General features: G+C 41.3%; 1 pseudogene; it reads right to left on the bottom strand.

Annotated features, from left to right (window-relative positions):
- Nucleotides 1-75: 75 nt before the first annotated feature.
- LOC139649194 (myoferlin-like) lies at nucleotides 76-22,036 on the bottom strand (annotated as a pseudogene).
- Nucleotides 22,037-22,320: the final 284 nt, after the last annotated feature.

The following is a 22,320-nucleotide window of genomic DNA, read 5'->3' as shown; positions in this document are numbered from 1 at the left end:
CCTTCTGCACAATACAACATGTACTGTACATATGTGAATGTAACTTAAATTTCATGTACTGATTTTAGTCATTTAAAATACAAGAAATCTTATATTTTCTGTGGTCAGACCTTTATTTAAAACAATTTTTTTGAGCAACATCCTGTTTTACATTCATACAGTTGAGCACCTGGAGTTGTTGTATTAAGTGCCTTGCTCAAGGGCACCTTGGCAGTTCTTGTTGATAGGGGCAGAGAGTGTTACTCATTCACTTTGCCAGCAGATATTTTTCCAGCTTGTCCTTGAATTAAATTTGGTGACCTGAAATGATCCAGAGAAAGTCATGTATAATCCTTAGAAGGACAGCATAGGACCTCAGTCAGCAAAGAAGGCACAGACAATGGAAAGATAATTCTAACTGCTGAAGAAAATTGGATAAAAGAGAAAATCGGAAATCATTCAGGCTCCTGCTACTCGTATAGTTCCCTGTTGATTAACAGATTACACATAAACATGTATTTTATAAACATTTGGTACTATATCATCAAAGGGAAGTAAGCATCCGTTGAGTGAAGCTTAATATGTTCCATATAAAAATCTGTGAAAATGTAACAAAAGATCAGCTCTTTTAATATGATTGTTGATAAACTAACTTAACTGGAGATTTGGAAAGACAAATCACTGACATACAGTTGGTAATTTATTGCTGTACTCACAACTCTATCACAGTTTAGCGGTGTGGAAAGAGTATACAAGATAAAGCAAGGTAAATTTCATGTAGTGCAAAAGTGCAAGCCCCACCCCACCCCACCCCTCCCCTCCCCACCCTACCCTTTCCAGTCAGTGAAGCCTTGTCCAAAAATACTACAGGCAGTAAACAAAGTCCTTATTCAGGTGGTTTGGCAGTAGTCGTCCAGTTGGAGTGGTTTTGTGGATGTTATGAATTGTTTTTAGTTCCATTGCTTCTCACCGTTGAAGAGTTATCGTAGTGGCTTCACAATCTTCATTGAGATGTAGTTCTGGAATAAGCAAAAGAGAACAATAATCATGTATCTGTAAGTGCACAAACTGATGCATTTGAACAACAATTTAGGCTGTAAATTGTGTTTTTGGCATGTAGATGCATACACTACCAGTGTTTGGACACACATGATTGAATGTACTTTGTTGAATGTTTTTCATTATCTTAAAGCCATTTTGATCTAAAGGCTTATGCTTAAATGCTTGAAATGTGTTTCTTGGACAAGTTTAAATAGTGAAGTTGATGCCTAGGTATGAACTTCTTTCCAGAGCCTTTTCCTTTCCATCAAGGCAAAGGGCGGCTACTTTAAAGAATCTAAAATATAAGATTTGTTTAACACTTTTTTGGTCACCGCATAATTCCAATTGTGTCATTTCATAGTTTTTATGTCTTGACTATTATCCTCAAATTTGGAAAAATATAGAAGAATGTGGTGTGTCCAAACTTTTGGCTGGTAGTGTAGATGCTTCTTATTTAGATTGGCCTGATCTGAGATATGAAGTTCCACTGTCCCCCTCCCGCCTGTCCTTACCGGCAAAGAGTACAGCAGGATGGCGAGGAAGAGGAGCACTATGAACAGAATGATGAGTCCGATGAAGAGGCACCTGAACCTTCGCCACACAATGAACTTCATGGTCTTGCAGGGGTTGGTGAACCAAAAGAAGGAGGTGTCTGGACGTCTGTTGGTAAAGGAAAGGGAGAAGGTTGGTTAGACATTTACATTTAGATGTGTTAACTGTGTGTGTAAAATGTCATGTTTTTCCATATTGATCTCCCAACTAATGGAAGAGCAATATGCGTGGGATAAAGCTTTCAGAGGTCAAATTTGCATAATACAAAACATGTTTCACAGACATTTCACTGGATGAAAGTGTGTGAATGTGTGTGTTTGCATGGAGCTTTCTTACTTGGGAGGGTCCAGTTTTGGGTTCATGTTGGGTTCGTCTCTTCCTTTCCCAGCAGGTTTCTCATCTGCATCTTTTTCACTTACGATCTCTAGTGTCATCTCCACCTTCCCCTATACAGACAGGACAACAAGGCATAATACATACACACACATTTAAATTTAGTTTAGTATATTTATATAGCCCTTAATCACAGTCAAGTCTCAAAGGGCTTTACATCATACATATATGTACTTCATATACTGTATATACACATCCTATAAAAGGTCATATAAATACTTCATATACATCATTTTACTACATCATATACATGCTATACATCATATACTAGATCATATGCACAACAATTTGGATGTGTTATGATGGTTTTGGAAAAACTACTAAAGTAAGGAAGCAATTTTGCTACTGTAAAAATCACCTCTCTTCAGGTTTCGAACAGCCTTTATTTTCTTCCTATCCTGCTTTGTGACATTTGTTCATTTGTTCAGCAGTACAGGTTTGAACAAGCCAAACCAAAAAAAACAAAAAAACAAAAGCAATAATGTCTTATCCACACTTACGCCCAGGACCTTCTTACCATCCTGCCTTGTGGCATTTGATCATTTGTTCAGCAGTACAGGTCTGAACAAGCCAAACCAAAAAAAAAAAAAAAAAAAAGAATCTCTTATCCACACTTACGCCCAGGACCTTCTTCCCATCCTGCTCGATGGCACAGGGCCACCAGCCTCTGACTGACTGCTGGGCAAACAGAGACTTGGCGTGCTCCGACTTGTGTGGCGCTCCCATGTCCAGAACGTCCATCATGTCCAGGCTGCACTTCTCTGGGGTCTTGGCAGGAGGTACCAGGTTACGCAAATCCAGCTCCAAGGTGCCTGGGATGTGTAGAAATAACAGATTAGTCAGAACCAATTTGCAGCCGAGTGCTTATCAAGACATTGTAGGAACGTTGGCACAGTTTAGAGTTGGAATATGATGCTTTTTGTATTGGTGTGGAAATGTGTGCAGCTCAGGTAGGTAAATAAAATACTTGAAGCTAGTTAAGTGTGCTTGGTTGACCTTTAAATTAAGTCTCTCACCTAAGTAATCATCCAGTGAGAACTTGTCATTATCCCATATTTGTACAATCAGCTTGGGGGGAATCCTGAACTCCGTTTTGTCAAGACTCCAGAAGTGCTCCTGTTGAAGAGAGAATATATGAAAACAATAGGTTTTAGATGTAATTTACACAGTACTGGCCTCTCATTTATTTCCAGTTGATCATTATGTGGATGGCTTTAATGCTAAGTTTCTCCTAGTATAATAGTGGATGTTTACAGAGGCATGCAGGGAACCTAACACTGCATAATGTATATACACAATGATTATATGTTTATTGTCTGGAAGTATTTCTGAATGTTTCATCTCTGTTTTATGCTAACAGAAGATAATAGAAGATGACTACAGAGCTTCTCATCGCTTGTGGGAAACCCAGTCCAGCCAAGACTCACCTTCTTCGAGACCAGGCAGAGCTGTTCGGCAGGCAGGTAGTCGAAGTCAAAGACGAACCTCCAGTTGAAGTTGCCGTCTCCGTCCAGAGACCTGTAGTGGACATCGGTCTTCTGCTTGTTCTGCTCCATACCTGGCATCCAGCTGGCAGAGGGAATAACAGGTTTGATCATTCTGCAATTCAAAGATGGTCCAGGGCACAGCACCCCAAAGGGTCCAAAATAAGCTGAAGCCAAACCAAGTTTTGCCCTTAAAAGTAATCAATAACGTCTTAAAATCAATTCTAAAATCGCCAAGACACCAATGTAAGACAGCTAAAATAAGAGATTTATATTTTCTTTCCTCTTAGTTGCTGCATTCTGAACTAGTTACAGATGAGAAAGTCCATATAGGGGAAAAAAAAAAGGTATAAACACTGAATCGGTCATTAACTTGGCTTACAATGAAACAAAATAATGTTAGGCCAGATCGAAGCTTTTGGGAAACCAGGTAGTCCCACTGAATTTAAAATCTAATTTTTAAGGCCAAGAAAGGAGCCCCAAGTCAAAGTTGCAATAGCATCCACCCGTGAACAAAGCCATATACATTTTCATAGCTATAGAAAATGTATAGAAATCCACCCTGTCACATGATGTGAATGTGCTGTGTGTTCATCATACCCTTTGACATAGATGTCACTCATGTGTTCTCCAGTGATGCTGGTCTCATCCAGAGTCACGTCTGTGGTGTTCCAGATGACGGCGCGCAGCAGATACCTGAAAAGTCAAGACAGGATTTGGTTGATTCGGTGGCATTTGAAGTGACGGGTTCATGTGAAGCACTGAAGAGCGACTCGGCACATACTGCTTGGCCTTGCGTGGTGTGATGTCAGAGGGAGGTCCAGGCACGCCGATGCTTTTGGGGAAAACATCCACCCACATCTGGAGACTTCCCTAAATCGAGACAATGTAGAGGTTACACAGCAGACAGTAGCTCAGTCAAGGTGGATGTGGACATGCGATGTACAGACGTTATGTGTGTGTGTGTGAGTCATGACCTCTAACCTGTGAGAGTGTGGGCTGGAAGCTGCTGTAAAGGGTCCTGGTCTCCACATGTTCTGGGACCAGTCCGTGTGTTCTGAGCACGTGCAGACTGATTCGTTCTCGGGCGGGACCCAAGTGCTGATGGACCTCCTTGTTGCCCTCTGGGTGTGAAAAGATGGTACATGTACACCTTAATTAGACCTCAGTTATACCATAGCACATTATTCTGAACTGTGTGCTGTTAGAAACAACCGTCAGAATGAATAATCATTGTTTTATTCAAATCAGTCATGATCAGTATCTTATTATTACATTTAAAAGGTGTAATAAGTATGATTTTTGCCGTCCCATAGCACAAAATGACCATAATATATCAGTGAAGGTTTGATAGGGTTGTTGATCAATACCAATAACTCAATGATTACTTCGCTAGGCGCTGAAATTTCTTGCTTTGAAAATCCTTAATTGCCAATAGAAGTCATAGATTATCTTGTGTCCCTCTAATTGTAAATGAGAGTTTTGAGAAGGGTTTTATAATAATCCCATTGACTTTACCAAACTGAGCCAGTGTGTAGTCTTTGCCGTTGAAGGTGAGTGAGGTGCCGTTTTCCTCGGTCCTGGGTTTGGACAGGCCCTTCAGACGGGCCAGGTTCTCCAGGATCTGAGACGGCTTCATCTGGTCCCGCCACTGGTTGATACCAGAACTAAGAGCAATGAAGACACATCTCTGGATTTAAAATCAGATTTCTTTCACCTTTTTTTTGGCAGAGATTTGTTTTTTTTCATAGTTTGAGGCTGTTTGATTAGTGGTGAGATTAGCAAACTCTTCTAAATAATTAGTCTGGCAGATGAAGAGGAGCCAGATTTTCTCTCTTTCATTTTAACTATCCAGTTAAATCTGACATAGGGGAATGAATCAATAAAATCTTAAAACTGGCAAAGGGAACAAGGGCATGCAGGAGGACCAACATAGTCCAAATGCAGTCTGCTATAATCCAAAATTGTGAGAAATTGTGAGCAATGATGCACTTTGACCAATGGCAATATTTCTGAAAAAGAATGCTGAAGAAAGCCCAAATGCTGAAACATAACTTTTAACGTCTAAAGTGCCATTAGTAATGGAATAACTAAAAAATATGGATTCTGACAGTTTTTTTCCAGGATTATTTCTGCATATTTCTTCACCACTCCAACACATTTTTTCCTCAGTCTTAAAACGTCCCGCCCCCAGTTTGTTTCCTCACATGCAGTAGGTCTGTGGCAGGCCACAGTAGGAGTTGTATCGGGACAAGAAGCGGTTCTCCAGGTCGATCACCGTCTCGCCGACTTTCTCGTCACGGCTCAGAAGATCGTAGTCGTATACTGAGATCTTCAGGTCCTTGTCCTGAGGCAGGAAACACGTCATCTCAAACATCCTAAACAAGACAAAAAGAAGAGTGTTTGAAGAGTGTGATGGTAACTATGTGTTCCCTGTTATCTTATCATAGTGTTGTCCTCGGGTCAAAAATGACCCATTGCTGAGTTTAACAGCAGTGAAAACTGCTGTTAAACTCTGCATGAAATTCGATGACTTCTCCTGGAGTCATCTTATAATTAGAAAAAGTGAAACATTTACCTTTTTTATATCTTTATGCAAGCTGTACACTATCAGGGTACAGGTAGATTGTCTTCGGGCCAGACAGTTATTGAATCAATTAAAGACTAAATAAAATTGTATAAAAAATTTATAAATTATTTGTAGTGACTATGAAGCACTCTTTTTCTTGCGAGAAAAAAGGTTTTCTCTTTGTAACTGCGCTGGAAATATCTCATCGTAACGTCATGTTGTCTACGTTTGGCCAGTTATCTGAAGGAATATTAACAATACACCACCAAACAACAAAATGGGACAGAAATGTTAAGTGTTTTAGGGGTGGATTTTCCTTTAAAAGATGGTATGGTCTGCATTTCATTCACTCATCCATTCAGAGTACATACCTTCCAAACACAGGGTTGGTGGTGTTGGGTATGTAATGGTCTCTGTCTTCAATCGTATTCTTTCCAGTGATATCTTTATGTACGGATCACACTGTGAGGGGGAGAGAGAGAGAGAACAAAAGTTCAAACCAAACCTGTTGGTTGCTCTCTGTGTGTGGATAATGCTGGCTTTATTTCTGGTATATAGCCATGTGTGCGCTCCTCACCCTGCCGTTGTTGTCTTTGGGCTGCAGGTCTAAAGCCCGGACCACGTAAATCCTGACCAGACATGCCTGAGGCCCGCTCTCCGGCAGCTCTCTGAACTGACGGGGAGGAGGGGTGACGCCCGGGTCGTCCGGCAGAGGGTACACCTTGAATGAACCCTGCACACACACACACACACACATACCAGGTTTTTTTTTTAACTTGAGTGTTTTGTGCAGAGCGGATTGGACTTTAAGAACTGGGCCTGGGTGCAAGCCGAGAAGATTCAGCTCATTTCTTTATCACCTATTCGGTAATTCCTCCTGTCTGAATAAAGTATATTATATGCAAACGAATATGAAGTATCAAATAACACCTGTTGTTTCTATTAGAGTTGTTCCGATACCGATACCAGTATCGGAAATGCCTCCGATACAGCCTAAAATGCTGGATCGGGTATCGGCGAGTACGCGAGTCTATGCCGATGTCACGTAATTTATTAGCTCCGAAAAAAATCAACTTTAAAGTAGTTTCACCCGGATAAAACGGCCGTTTTCCCGGAAATCTATACTTATATACTAAATTTATACTGTTACTGTTACTTTAACAGTTTTTTAAAGGAATTGTTATTTATTCCTAGATTTATTTATTTATGTTCTTTTTCAGTTATGACTGACTGTCAAACTAGATAATAAAGTTCTATGGCATTCATTCACTTTATGTATTTGTTCATGTTTTAAAAAGGGTTTAACCTGAGCCAGGCCATACAACAATGATAGCAATCATATCACATCCATACAGGGTTAGTAGTATACAGCTGTTAAAAAATAATAATAATATATATATGGGTTTTTTTAAACGCACTGGTATCGGATCGGTACTCGGTATCGGCCAACACGCAAGTTCAGGTATCGGAATCGGTATCAGGAAGGAAAAAATGGTATTGGAACATCTCTAGTTTCTATGTCAACAAATGGAATGTTAGATTTATGAAAATATTAAACATCTATATGTTTGATAGCGTCTAATCAAACGATAGTGCTTTGAGGGGAGGGGTGAAACTTTACCTTGAACTCTCCGACCACAGTGGGGTCATCGTCCCCGTTTTCGTTCTTGCCTCGCTGCAGTTTGAAGGTGCTGCAGAAGTCGGTCAGCCCTTGGAATTCTGGGATATCCTCCAGTTCATTGTCATACACCTGAGAATATATTCAAGTCATGCACAGCTGCAGAGAGAGAGGCTTCTCGCACAGTTTGCAACATCTAATCCTGATAAAACATGGAAACGTTTTGGACAACGTGTGTATGGCGATCAGAATTTAATTTAAAACAAAGCTAACTCACCTTCAGGGTGTCATATCCTTTCTTGAGGTAAGGACCACATTTCTCCTGGTCTCCGATGGAAGCGTAGAATTTACTCCACCAATCAACTGTCTCTTTTTCCTATAATGATTGAATCGCATAATTTTGATCTTCATACACACAGTTCTTTCAATTGTTGCATTTGATATATGATAATTGAATTTTTATGTCACATTTTTTATTAATTCTCACCTTCTCTGCCTGCTTTGGAGAGGGAAGATGCGTTGTGATACAAAACATAAGAAGTCACAAGTAATTATCACAAACATGGAGCAATAGCATAAATACAAATGCACATATAAGTTAATATTATCAGAAAGACAGTGAAACAGAAAATCTGGTGAACTATAGGTTGATAAAGAGACCCCAGCTGCATTTTCATGATTGACAACAAATCTGTGAAATTGCAAAGTAAATTTAAAACAATCACGGTGGCGGTGACAATTTCCAGGTGAATTAATAAATTGTTAAGTGTATTAATAACAATCACAGTGGCTGTGATATGAAGCCGTTGTGAAGCGGTCATAGCGCTGTGAATCAAGCAATCTTTTGTTTATTGGGAGTGGATATTTTCATTAGTGTTCATTAGTGAGCCCTCGGGTGTCATTGGTGCCCAGCCTTGTGAATTAGAAAGCTATAATAAGTAATCATACATACAAAGTGGGAGGTAGAGGATGCCATTTTGTTGACAGCAGTTGACATAGTGTACATAAACTGCAAGCCAGAGTAACAAAGTATGTCAAATTTGACCAGAGAGTCAAATTCTGCCGTTCTTAGTGCAAGACAGGTAACTTCATTTAATTTTTTAGACAAATATAGTTACTAGTTATGATCTAGATGAGGAATTAGTCATTTAGAAGACTTTACCTGAGCTTCCAGCAGCGGTCTGGTCTCACCCATGTCAATAGAGACATGCTGGATAGGGGAAGCCATCATCAGAGACACTGTTAATGTGGGGAAGACAACATGAGAACAAGACCTTTGTGTGTGTGTGTGTGTGTGTGTGTGTGTGTGTGTGTGTGTGTGTGTGTGTGTGTGTGTGTGTGTGTGTGTGTGTGTGTGTGTGTGTGTGTTCATGTGAGCTTGTTTTTGTCCTTACTTTTGGAAGCCATGGCTCCCTCCGCGGTGATGACGTACGGGTCACATCTGAACTCCTCCAGAGAAGTGATGGTGCACTGACCCACCACCGGCTTCCTGCCGAACGGCCGGTGGTCGATCACCTTCAGCACGATGGGAGGCGTGTACATCTCATCCTTGGGAAGGAGCTGGAGATTGAGAGAATGGCAGAATTTTTTTTATATAAATGTTTGAATTGACTCAAGAAAGAGAACATGAAAATTGTTCTTTTAAGTAATAATCTGAAAAGTTTGCACATAAATGTCCGTTGATTGACAGGTGATCTCTGGGAAGTGCAGTGCAGAAACACCACAGTGATGAGCGGCAAAATATATATATATTTTTTTTAAAATGAGCATCTTGCAGATTACCACTTTAATGCTCTTAAGATTGATGACTGTTATCAGAAGTCCTCTCTCTTTCCGGTTCTGTCTTGCTCAAGCACACACAGAGACACACACACACACACACACACACTCGCGCCCAGCCCCTCCCATATATTACCACTTTGATAAAGAGGACAGAGCCGGGGAAGTTGGGGCTCTTCTTCATGTTCTTGATGACGGCCGACTCCACCCTCTGCCCCCCGCACTCCACCACCAGGCTGGGAGAAGACACTGAGGCCAGCTGGTAGGGCTTCATGTTCCGCAGACCCCATGCTAGGATCTGGACACACACACACACACACACACACAGATGAGGTGTGAGAAACATATGGATATCAGTTCAGAGGCACAGTGTGTGTGGGTGTGACTGTGTGTTACCTCCACAGCAGTGAGCTGCACCACGGGTCGAATGCCCTGAGGAACCATGTAGAGGTTCTCTGCTCTCTTTGGGGGAACCAGGGGAAGATCTGACTCACCTGACTAGAAAGAGGGGAAGACAGACAGAAGGATAGGAGGGTATGGTTTACATCCATATTTTTGTCAATTTACATTTAAGAGCAGACACCAAATGAGCAGCTGAAAAAATGCCTCTCCTGCTCTCTCTGCTCTCTTTTTGTCAATTACTACCATCATTCTCTCTTTCTCAAGCAATACCTATCATTGTTATCCTCTGCTCTTCACAACACTGACCCTGTAAAATAATATTATCTGGGGCTGTAGTACTTGAGTCTCGGGCTTAGTGGTTTGGTCTCAAGACAACTTTGTTGATGTTTTAGACATCAATAAAGTCGACATTAGACATTTAGAGTATTGTGCCCAATCTTGACTCAACATTTTCCTGCTTATGCAAAAAAGGGTTATTTTATTTAAGTTTTATTAGTTTTTTTCTTCCCCAACAATTTCAGGGATTTCAACCTGTTTTCAGCCATGGTCCTCAAACTTCTATGCATTGAGTATGCAATTTCTATACATTGATTAGTTGTCGAATGGTATAGCACAGAGTGGATTTACAGATAGATCTACATCTTTGTTCATCCTTAAGAAACTCCTCAATCATTTTTTTTCCATTTGGAAAGACATGCACACTGTGTATTGCCTATTTTGCTCTTGGTCTTGAATAGGACTTGATATGCTCTGGTCTCGGTCCTAACTTGGACTCGACTAATGTGGTCTTGACTACAGCGCTGACATTAGCCTTAGCCTTACAACAGTGCCTCATCTGCCCTCTGGTCTCCTTCCCTTGCCATCTTACAAATATTATAATAAAAAGTATCCTCCCATCCTTTGCTACTGGGGCAAACCTTGTCTTTAAGGATGAGCTCAGCAGCCACCAGTGCATCTCCTGCCCTCCGGCCTCTCTGGATGATGGGGTGCCACAGCAGCTTAGGCGTCTCCTCCATGCCCGGGTTCAGCTTCACCAGCGGGGTGCAAACGCTCCGGCCCAGCAGCTCGTCCTTCCCCTGGGCACAGAATTACATTTTGCATTTACATCTTAAAGCTTTAGCTGATACTCTCATCTGGAGAAAATTAAAATGATAGTGATAGTGCAAATATTCCCGTGTCCCCAGAATATTCATCTGAAATAGAGAAGTGGTAGGTAAAGAAATAAGAGCCAAGCAAAATTGTTTTTTTTAAACAAGACAGGGTCAAGTTTAGGTGCAACTAGGAGGAAATTAGTATAATAAACTTGAGGACCAATTGAGTTTCCAATGGACATTTTCCGCCTGTATTAGGGATATTCTCTGATAAATTTATTCCAGTAGTAAACTTTCAAATTACCCCAATTACACATATTTGTTTTGAGATAAATTATAGAAACACTGCAGTCATTTTGCTTTTTTCATATATAGTAATTATCTATAAAGTGAGGCCACAATGAAATATTTCAAAGCAGACTTCATTAAGCACTCAAACAACGTAATTTGGTCATACTGCCTCTCCAGGTATATTTGCCACAACCTACCACTTGGTCGCTGTCGTAGAACTCCAGGACAACATCAGGCGGGTCGTGTGCGAGGTTCTGGGGGTCTCCGTAAATCTCCACATCATTGAAAATCAGAGTCTGGTCCCAGGTTGGATTCAGCGTCGCTCGCAGCCTCTCTGTCGTCTTACTGACATGCAGGAAGGAGATGTGCGCATATGGATCTGTGGCAGAAAAACAGATGGTTCGCAAGTTTAAGTCTGTTGTTTTCCCATCCAGAGCAAACAACAATTTCATGCAATGTCACTTATCTCCAATATTATCATCTCATCTGAATGGTGAAATTCTGAAACCATCGGCAGTCTTGATCAATATTTGGTATATTTAAACGCATTTGAAGAAGTATTTGACCACAAAATAACATCTTACCAGAAAAGCTGTCTTTGTCCATAGACATCATGTTCCTCGCCTGATACACATAGACACGGAGATGGTAGATATACGACCCTAGAGAGAAAAAACTGACTTTAGAAACATGTCTAACCGACAAATATACCAAATATACGACCCGAGAGAAAAAACAGACCTTAGAAATCTGTCTAAGAGATAAATATACGTTTGTGCTGATATTGCGACATTTCGCGAATAGTGCAATATTTTCTGCAATATTGAGCATCACCCCCAAAACAAAAGAAAAAAAAAAATCATAGCTGTAGTGAAAAATGTGTCGTTCGCTGTTTTCGCTTGTACAGTAAGATCAAATTTCTAGGTTATAATTCTAGGCTATAAATATTCGTAATTATTATTATTTATAGCCTAGAAATTTGATGGAATTTAGAAAAAAAAAATATAATATTGTATATCACAATATTTTGGGGGGACAGCATTGCGATATAAAATTTTGGATATCACCCAAGAATAAAATATACCAATATGACAGTTGCATACCGTCTCCAGTAACCCACATTGATTTGAACTGCACTAGTTTACTTTTTAAGTCTTTTATCTTTTGTATCTCTTGTCTGTACTTTTGCACTTTTTAATTGTAAATCTTTTACCTTTACTGTATTTTTATCACTCTGTAAAGCACTTTGAATTGCCCCAGTGTATGAAATGTGCAATACAAATAAAGCTGCCTTGCCTTGCCTTGTCTTGCCATTGAAACGTGTTATCTTTTTTTGTTCATGTACAGTGTGTATTTCTGCATGCTTGTAGTGCATATTCACTCGTGTGTGTGTGTGTGTGTGTGTGTGTGTGTGTGTGTGTGTGTGCCACCCTGTGTGTTTGCATGCCTTACTGTCAAAAGAGCAGGACACAGTGGGTGTGTTGGCACCAAACAGCTTGGTGGCGTCAGCCTTGGAGCCTTTCTCCTTCTCGTCTGTATCGACGCCCTGCAGAGAGAACCAGCAGCACATCAGGGAGCTTTAACCACTGGGTCCTGCGTCACACACTGCCAAATGAAAACAGGCCTCGATACTGCGGATGCGCTTGAATACCTTGAGTAAATATTTGAAAATATTTGACGTATGATGGCTCAATGGGGCTCAGATCCGGCTCATTCCTTCATCTAATCCCTCTCTCTCTCTCTCCTGTTGTATTTTCTACCTACCTAGTAAAGTAGATCTTTGTAATGGCTGCTCTAAAGTCTAGATTAAAAACAAGAGGTGATCGAGACTTTGTCATCAAGGCTCTTACAGTTTGGAACATGCTGAGAATATTAAGATGACTAAATCTGTATCATTTTAAAATCATTTCTTAAAACCCACTTTTATAGACTTGCTTTTATGGAATGATCTTTTATTAATTGCTCTTCACCTCCTTTTTATGTGTTGCTTTTATGTTCTTACTTTGCTTTTATGTCTCTTGCTTTGCTTACATTGCTTCTTATAGGATAGAATAGAGCTGGATTTACTCTACACTGGCATCCTTATTTTAGATTTTTTGTTTTTTCATCCAAGGCACAGAGCTGATGTTTTCACTGTCATCATCAGATTTTCTACATTTACACAGCAATAGAAAATATGAGATTTGTGTCTTACAGATAAAACGAATCATATTTGAGCCAGCAGTGTAAATCAGGCCAAAGGTATATTCTGTCCTCACCAGCGCCCCCTCCAGCTGGAAGATGGCGGCTGCTCCCAGGCGATCCTCTGGCGCCATCTTCCTCCTCCAGCGCCTCCGACGGAACGAGTCCGATGAACGCTCCTTCCTGTGGAACTTCCAGCCAATCAGAGAAGAGAACTCCCAGCCCTCCGGGTCACCGTGGTCCCGCCTCTGTGAGACAAAGATAAACATGCACCCAGAAGGCACTGCCAGTTAATGACTATTTACTCTTTACTCAGAGCAACTGAATGAATGAATGAATGTGCTGTAGAGCATCTCTCACTTATCTAAATCACAAAACGCAGTATTCTCCTATCAAATAAATTCCGCCCACAGCAAACCACTTACAATCTGATGAACATTTAATAATGCTTTTTGATCTGTCTCTAATCTAACTTTTCTATTAGATCTTTATCGGAAATTTATCTTGCATCTCCAGCCTCAATAAACTTGAGATTGAACTTTAAATTTTTTTTTAACGACATGTAAATATGAATGTTGCCACAGTATTCGACAGTACGGCCATATTGCCCCATGTACTGACCTCCATAGCGGCTCCAGCAGGGGGCGCAGCTCTCCTGCGAGGCCGGATCAGCCTCCTCCTGCGGTGGACGTGGTAAACCTTCTCCGCAGGAACCCAGGACCGAGGCTTGTCATCTGGAGGGATGGTCACCCCGTACTCCCAGCCTGGAGGACACGCACACACACACACACACATAAGCATAAATACAGTCAGAAGAAGACAGACACACTCATTAGAAGACATGCATTTGCATACTCAGAGCACAAGCACACAAATCAATTTTACACAATAATTACTGACTGAACAGCTTACTAAGTTACACAAGAACACATGACATGGCAACCACAACCCTTGGAAATAGACACACATGCAGTGTACATACTGTAAATGTAAATGTAGTATTTGCACATAAGATAAGATAGCAGTAATATTGAGAATATTTAGGAGGAAGAAAAATTCATTTGCAATTGTCTCATTATGTTTTGGATGCAAGAACATTTGGGAATTTATTTGTATGAGAATCTACCTTGTGAATTTACTGAATTTTAAGGAGGAGTGTCAATCAGGAACCCAGGAAAACCAGGGAAAATCAGGAGTTGCAAATATTTGATAAAATTTCATAAACTTCAATCCCATACTCCCCCATTTCTAAATTAACCAGATAAACTGGGAAACAAACTGCTTGAAAGACTTCTATGGCTCTAGCCTGCAGCGGTTTAGATGAACGGCCGGACCTTGATCATCCACGGCTCGGTTGTCGTCCACGGTCCACTCGTCCTCCCAGCTCCACCCTGGAGGACAGTCAAACTCTCCGGGGCTCTGGCTCTTCTCCCCATTCTGAACAACAACAACACCTCAGTTAGCTGCACACATTCACTCATGTTCTTTACCTGATTATTCCTATTCATGCATTGGGCGGAGGGCAGAGAGACACACCAAATAGGTCTATGAAACCAAACCCCATAATGTTATCTCTGAAATATCCTTTATTTCTCCATTACATAAACATTAATTATCCATTAAAAATAACATAACTTCAAATAAGTACAGGTTAGTATCATGGGTTTTTAAGGAATTTATTAATGGAAGGTTGATTCATGAACACTAGTAATTATGGGATTTTTCATGCCTTTTGTGCATGGTTTACAGGGTTATTAATGAGTTATTAATGGAAAGTTCCTGTCTTCCTGAATTTTTCATTATATTAGCAAGTAAGCAGTCAAAAATGAAGGGGGTGTTTAAGGGGGTTCAATGGGGTCTTCTCCATTAATAACACCCTTTTCATGAACTAAGGGGTGAATTAATGTAAATTAATGTAAATGTAAGGTTATTTTAAACCCAGGCGAACACAGGGAGAACATGCAAACTCCACACAGAAAGGGCCGGAAATCAAAACCGGGCCCCTGTTACTGTAAGGCAAGAGTGCTAATCACTGACCCACCATGCCAGTTCCTTACAGCAGGTATTAATGTTTGGTAATTGTGGGAAAATAAGTAAATGAGTAACTGAGATGAGCGAATGTGAAAGTATGCGAGAGCATGGGTGTGTTATACTGTATTTCTGTATGTGCGTGTGAAAAGGGCAAAGAAAAAGAGAGACTTTGTGTGTGTGTGTCTGATATGTTTACACTGCACTCTATTTGCATGCGAGTGTGTTGCTCTCACCACATCGGTGAAGGGCTCGGAGGCCGCCTTCCACTCTCCACCAGGGAAGCGAGTCTCGTTTTGGAACACCTCGTCCATGAATTCAGTGTGTCCTGCGTCTGCCTCTGTCAACAGACTGAAACACAGGGGCAGACATAGTATGTGTGTGTGAAATATGGAAACACATATTTTCCAAAGAGGTTAAGTAGAGGTTCTGTGTGACAGTGGTGTAGTGAGTAGGGAGGCTGCCCTTCAACTAAAGGTCTATTATAGGTGGGGAAAATAGAATTTCCTTATGGGAAGTTAGGGCAGTGTGAGAGAGAAGGGAAGGGTTGCATGTTTTTACAATAACTATGTTTACATGCAGGGAGTAACCTGTCTATTAGCCATGCTACTGATTAACCTGTTTATATTCAACTTTAATATCCTTGATAACCAATCAATAGAACACTCCTGTCACTTGCTGCCTCTCCCTCTTTGACTGATCAATAGTAGCTTACTTCTCATGAATGTGAAAGAAATGATGACCCCACTAGTATAATATTTTCCATATGACTCATGGACGTTGTTGAGGAAGAAATGGAAAAGTACCTATAAACAGAACTGTGAGAAACACACAAGATGTTACTTTTAGAGTTTAATCTTCTAATGGTGAAGCAAATTCAGTATTCTTGAGTTTTAGGCACTTAATATGTAACCTTTGACCCATATCTACACCTTAAGTGAGCATATAGGAACGTTGCTTAGTATAGGTACTTTTCCATTTCTTCCTCAACAACGTCATGGACAGCTGTTATAGTTGCAGCTTGAGAAGGGCTCACTCCTAGAAATTTACTGCTGATGCCAGTACAAAATACCCAACAATGATGCATGAAAGTTGGACTGATGGAAGGCAGTGGCTATGCTTCTACAGATGTAGACTGGAAAGAAAACATTTGCATGTCACAGGCCTTATTTGTCAAGTTGTGCAGCATTATGGAGCCTATAATGAAGCCTGGCCATCCCACTGTGTACTGAACAGCACTTGCTATCGGAGTCCTATATAACTAAGGGAGCTGCAGGGATTGTTGTGTTGAGTTTGCACAGACAGTGAAAACCAATCATGAAAGGAGTAAGATGTGCTACATGCAGCAGTAACCTGTTTAATATTGTAATAAGCCAGGCTTCTGGACCGGGTTTCTCATAATCAAAGAAAGATTTTACCCGAGTCATGACATTTACATTTGTCAACGCAAAACCAGGTTACTTGAGGTGAGGGAGCGCCGTTTGGTGAACAAACTATGGAGGCACAACTCAGCAACTGTCAGGAACTAGCAGTGAGGAGGCAGTCACTATATAAAATGCATAATTTCACTTGGTAATTGGAACGGTGATCAGATGATCAAACTGTTAAACTAGTTAGCCAAAGATTGACTCCTCTCATCAGCATCGGCTCTGCCAACTGAAATCTGGGAGAAGGCAAGGCTGCACATGAATGAGGCGGTAGGGGGAGATCACCAATCATCTTGTTGAATAGTAAGGTTGAAGTAAGTTCCTTACTTCAACCTTAATTAGATTTGCAAACTGAATTTGGCCCCTGCTGCCCATGTTTTGGTTTGTGGGAAAAGTGTTGCTCCAAGGGTAAATAATTTCAGCTAGCTGGCGCACACTGGTATTTTGTCATTAAATCATGGTCAGTGGCATGAGAGGAATGTAAACAGTAGACTTAGCCCACTTCCTCTGCTTCAGTCCACACAGGCAGAATCATGTGTGTTCAGTGCAAAACACATTCAACCAATATCACCACCATCACTCCAATTTAATACCTTCCCTTAGCCTTATCAGAAGCCAGGTTCCTGTACACAAGATACAGCAGTCAGTAAGCCAAGCAAAGTTCACCTTTCCAGTCTTTTCCATTTTCTTGGGGCAGTAACACAATTTAGATTTAAAACAAACTCATGCTTTCCTCTGGTATATTAAAAAGTCCCAAACCTGAAATGTCACCATCACATCACAAGTTCTTTCTCTTGGTCAAATGGTTGATATTTTAGAAAAGACTATAGTTGCAGACTGGTTCAATCATCTTCAATCTTACTCACCCTCTCTCTGGGTCGATGAACCAGTCGGCCTCCCACTCCCATCCTCTGGGTGGCAGGAAGTACTCCTGCTTCAGCTTCAGCTTGCCCGTCACATCTGAGTACTTGTGGCGCCCCACCAGTCCTGTGGTCCCCCACTTTCCAAACACCTGGGCCTGGTTCTCATACTGCAATGCAAATGAATGCATGTGTTTGGTTTTAGGTGATGCCTAGGTTGCTGGCTCTGAATAAATATCTAATTAAACACAAGTTACATTATGTACCTTAGAACATCTGTAAAAAAAACAAAACAATCATCAGGAATTATTACATGGAAAATTACTACTTCAAAGATTCAAAAACATACTTGTGAGCTTTACAAAACCTTCAGCATTTTCCTGCGATACTTAATAAGCATAATGAAGAAGTAAAATGTTTAATTCTGTCAGTAAGAAATAGAAAACGGACTCCTGCTCTGTTATGGCTGTTCTCTTTGAGAGCAACGTACCAGCTCAGCAAAGACGCTGAACGTTCCTTCGGAGAAGGAGTTGAACTTCTTCTCATGTGCAGAGAGACCGAGCCACATGTTGACTCTGATCTGCACCGGCACCTTCAAGCCCTTGTTCTTGTCCATGGGGTACTGAGGGGGAACATAATCACACAAACATTATGATTTCAGGGAAACGGAGGATAGCGCTGCCTTTCAGCACTCAGAATCTGATAGCAAAATATCGGACTGCTAAATCTGAATGCAAAATCTTTTATTCAACCATAAGCTGTTGAGACAAAATGCTAATCTCCATCAAATTTGCACTACCTTCCGAGACTTTTTCAGTGATGACTTGACGGCTGTTGTATACCTGCATGAAGACGGTCTGTGTCTTGCCACAGTGCTGTCCACAGGCCTGATCACTGTATGTGGAGTAGAGGACCTGGTGCGCTGGGATGCGACTGTATGCCACCCTCTTCTCACCTCTCAGCATCCAGATGATCACGTCCGGCATGCTGTTCTGGGGCTGGAAACACAGATAACACATAATACATGCAATGTGACTGAATGCAGTGCTACTAAGCAAGCAAAATGAAGATAATGCAAGTAACACAAAGCACCACAGTATTGGTGCATTACAGTTCAGTGCTACCGCGTTTCCAAACAGCATGTGAATACCACACAACCTCAATACAATAACTGACTGTATTATAATGCAATAATAGTCACTATCTAATCTAAATCCTCTTCTAAATCTCTAAATCCAAAACCTCTTTAAAAATAAAGTCATGCTAGTTTAAGTCTAAGCTTAACCCTGAAACTGGCTCAGAATGTTCCATCTTTACAGCAAAACCGTTAATGTTAATTTAATTCAGAGTGTAAAAATTAACAATATGCTAGCAGAGTTAATTTTGCACTTTTAGATAGTTTTGAACAGCCGCCCCAGAGCCATATCAGCTCTGTGAGTGGACAAACAACTCTGCAATCAACACTTGTCAACTCTAAATAATTACCACTGAAAAATCAATACTTATTAACGCTGGAAGATGTGCTTGTTGTGTTCGTACCTCCTCAGCCAGCAGCTTCAGTTTGTCCAGCCATGCCTCGATGTCTGGCAGAGTGTCTCTGATCTCTCTGGCCTCCTCCCTCATGCGTCTGGCTCCCTCCCTGATGGTGGCCATGGCGCTGTCCCGCAGCTTCTTGATCTGGATGTCCAAGGCTGTCAGGTTGGGTCGGCCCTCCAGCTCGGGGGTCGGGAGACTGGAGGACAGCGGAGAGACGAGGTGGGGGGTCAGTTCAGTCGAATCAAAATGAAAACTGGGATTATGCATCTGATACACCCTCTCCTGTCTGTGTCGCTGTTTCACAAATTTTGTCTAAATCAGACCAGTGGTGTCCGATTTATTACTTTATCAATTGAAAAAAAAAATCTTTTCACAATATTATCAAGCTGGGGCATTTGCTATATTATTGTGCAATCCTGTCATATTTCCTAGAACCATTATCATTTTCATCAATTTCCCCTCTTTGCACAATAGAGCTCATCTTGCATTATTATAAGAGCACCATATCCAATTCTTACCTTTCTAGGTCTTCAATGAGCTGATCAAGCAACTTCAGCCACACCTCAGCTAGCTGGTTGTCGGTGACTTTAGCCAAGATGGCGGTTTTAAATGTGTCCAGGTTAGCTTGCTGTGACAGGAACAGAACATGGGTGGGGATTTAAACAGATGCAGAGTACATGCAGCACCCCAGCAGTCCTGATGTCGTCATCTCACAACCATGAGCCTGGCTGCCACACTGGCACAAGCTCACACACGCATCAAACATCAATACCAACCATTTAACTCCCGGCAGTTGATTATAAACTCTGATTCAAATTTAATTAATCATCCCAACTCTCGGAGAAAAGTCTCAGTTTTGTAAGTAACAAAGGATGAAGCTATCTTACCAGGCGATGAGTGATGTAGAGGACGATGTTGACAGCGTTCAGGCGATGGCTGATGTCTTCCCAGAATGAAGTGACTACAACCACTGGCTTAGTGTCGGCCCAGGGCAGGTAGTAGTAGTGGTTACCTAGTCAAATTATACACAAATAAATAAGCCAAATCTGTTATTTTAAACAGATGGTCTGGTCCTGTACATAGCAAGAGACAAATTCCTGTGTCGCTCTAATGTAGCCAACACTGCCGTGGATAGAGGATCAATTCCCACCCATGCTAAAACTGCCTGCACTCATGGTTCTGTAAGGTGTGACGGATAAAAGAGTCTTTTAAATGGCATGTTTGTTTTTTGCACTCATTGTAAAATGTTCTGGATTAAAGTGTTAGCAAATGCCTAAACCATGTAAACCTTTTGGCTAGTGAGAGTAGCTTGTAAAATTATCTTTAGTGAGATTTGAAAAGAGAACAGAACAAAAATAACATTGTATATCTTGTTTTCAGTGATAAGTTGTATGCCAAAGTCATTGATTTCAGTGTATTACCTAGCACTAGGTTTCATCAATATAAGACACACATATATAACACAGTTTCACACACCCTATCTTACTCCCCCCCCCCCCCCCCCCCCCCCCCCCCCATCTTACTTCCCCCCCCCCCCCCCCCCCCATTTGCTACAATGGTCTTCCTTAAAAAAACATAAGGAAAATAAGTTATCCTAAAAGTTTCCCAAGACAGATTGTAGTTTTATTACTCACCATCGAATACAGCACAGCTGTACTGGGTGGTAGAGGCCAACGGCTTGCAGGTGGTGTCCAGTTTGTTGCCATAGTTACCGATGCTGACCTCAAACTGGATTGGTTCGCCAGGTTCCTGGATCATGCTGGCGCTGTGGAAGACCGCACACAGACAGTACTTCCTCCTCCGCTGGTACTTCTTATGTAGGGAAGGAAACAAGGATGGAGGAAGAGAAGAAGGGAGAGAGAGAAGGGGATGGAGTGGAAATCAATCTTTTAACAGCTGGAATTCAATAGAACTCCTCATACAAGACTGTTATTACAATTCATGATGAAAGTTTGGGAGGAAAGGGAAGTTTGACACACCCAGTCATCCAATCACTGCACTCTCATTCGGTTACATCACCAACTGTGCAGCTCTCCATCTGAATTCCCTCGCTTTTTGCATCCCACCATGTCCCCAATCTCTTCCCAAGCCACATCAGTATCTCCTCTCCATTCTCCTCTCCAGTTACTTCACATACAGAGCAGTGGGAGTGTTTTGGCACAACCTCAAACTGCATTTTCTCAGGGCTGACTTCACCTTTTTGAGTCACAGCCAAAGAAGTTGCACAATCATTTTGTGTCATACTGCCATACGTCATTCTTCTCACTCCTGACACCCGATGAAAAAAATCAGCGGGTGGCAGGTCCTTCTCCTTTCTATATTTTGTTACAGCTTGCCAAGCCCCACTAGGGAATCTGAAACAGTCTACTTTCAAGCAAAGACCCAAGACCCATCTCTACATTTTGTCATATCCCAAGCCCCTGATCCTCTCCCATCAAAACAACCACAACCAAAACGGTGCTCTATGTTGTTGTCTGTACCTTGTCTATTCCTTTCACTTATCTTTCTTTTAACTGAACTTCTTTTATTTTACCCTCTGAGAAGTCTGTTGAGAGCATGATGTAAGCACTTTGAACTCCAATAACTTTGAAACTGTTATTCCAGTCTTAATATGCAAATCTTGTACATGTGAAACCCCACTGAGGTCAAACTTAACCTCACTTGTCAGGCATGAATAAATAGTCACTGTACCTGGGCCACCAGGATGTCATCACTGGAGATGCCGTCTACTGTCTTGTCCGCTTTGCCCTCCAGCTTAGTGGAGAGCTCGACCAGGATCCTGCCCCTGTACGCCACCCCCTGCCCCTGTGCAAAGACAACACAGCGATCAGCAGGTTAACAATGCTGTGAGATGCTGAAAAGCCATTAAAGGAGATACAGAAGTGAACTAGAAGGGGAGAAAACAGCGAGAAGGGAAGAGGTACACTACCAGTCAAATGTTTGGACACACCTGATTGAATGTCTTTCATTCTCTTAAAGCCATTTTGATCTAAAGGCTTATGCTTAAATGCTTGAAATTTGTTTCTTAGACAAATATAAATAGTGAAGTTGATCCTATGTATGAATTTCTTTCCAAAGCCTTTGCCTTT

The sequence above is a fragment of the Centroberyx affinis genome, unplaced genomic scaffold, assembly GCF_046629955.1.
Source record: "Centroberyx affinis isolate AG114_WGS23_722 - 3 ecotype Tasmania unplaced genomic scaffold, CSIRO-AGI_Caff_v1 ptg001302l_1, whole genome shotgun sequence".
Classification (NCBI taxonomy): Eukaryota; Metazoa; Chordata; class Actinopteri; order Beryciformes; family Berycidae; genus Centroberyx; species Centroberyx affinis.
This window is presented reverse-complemented; position numbering and strand designations above follow the sequence as displayed.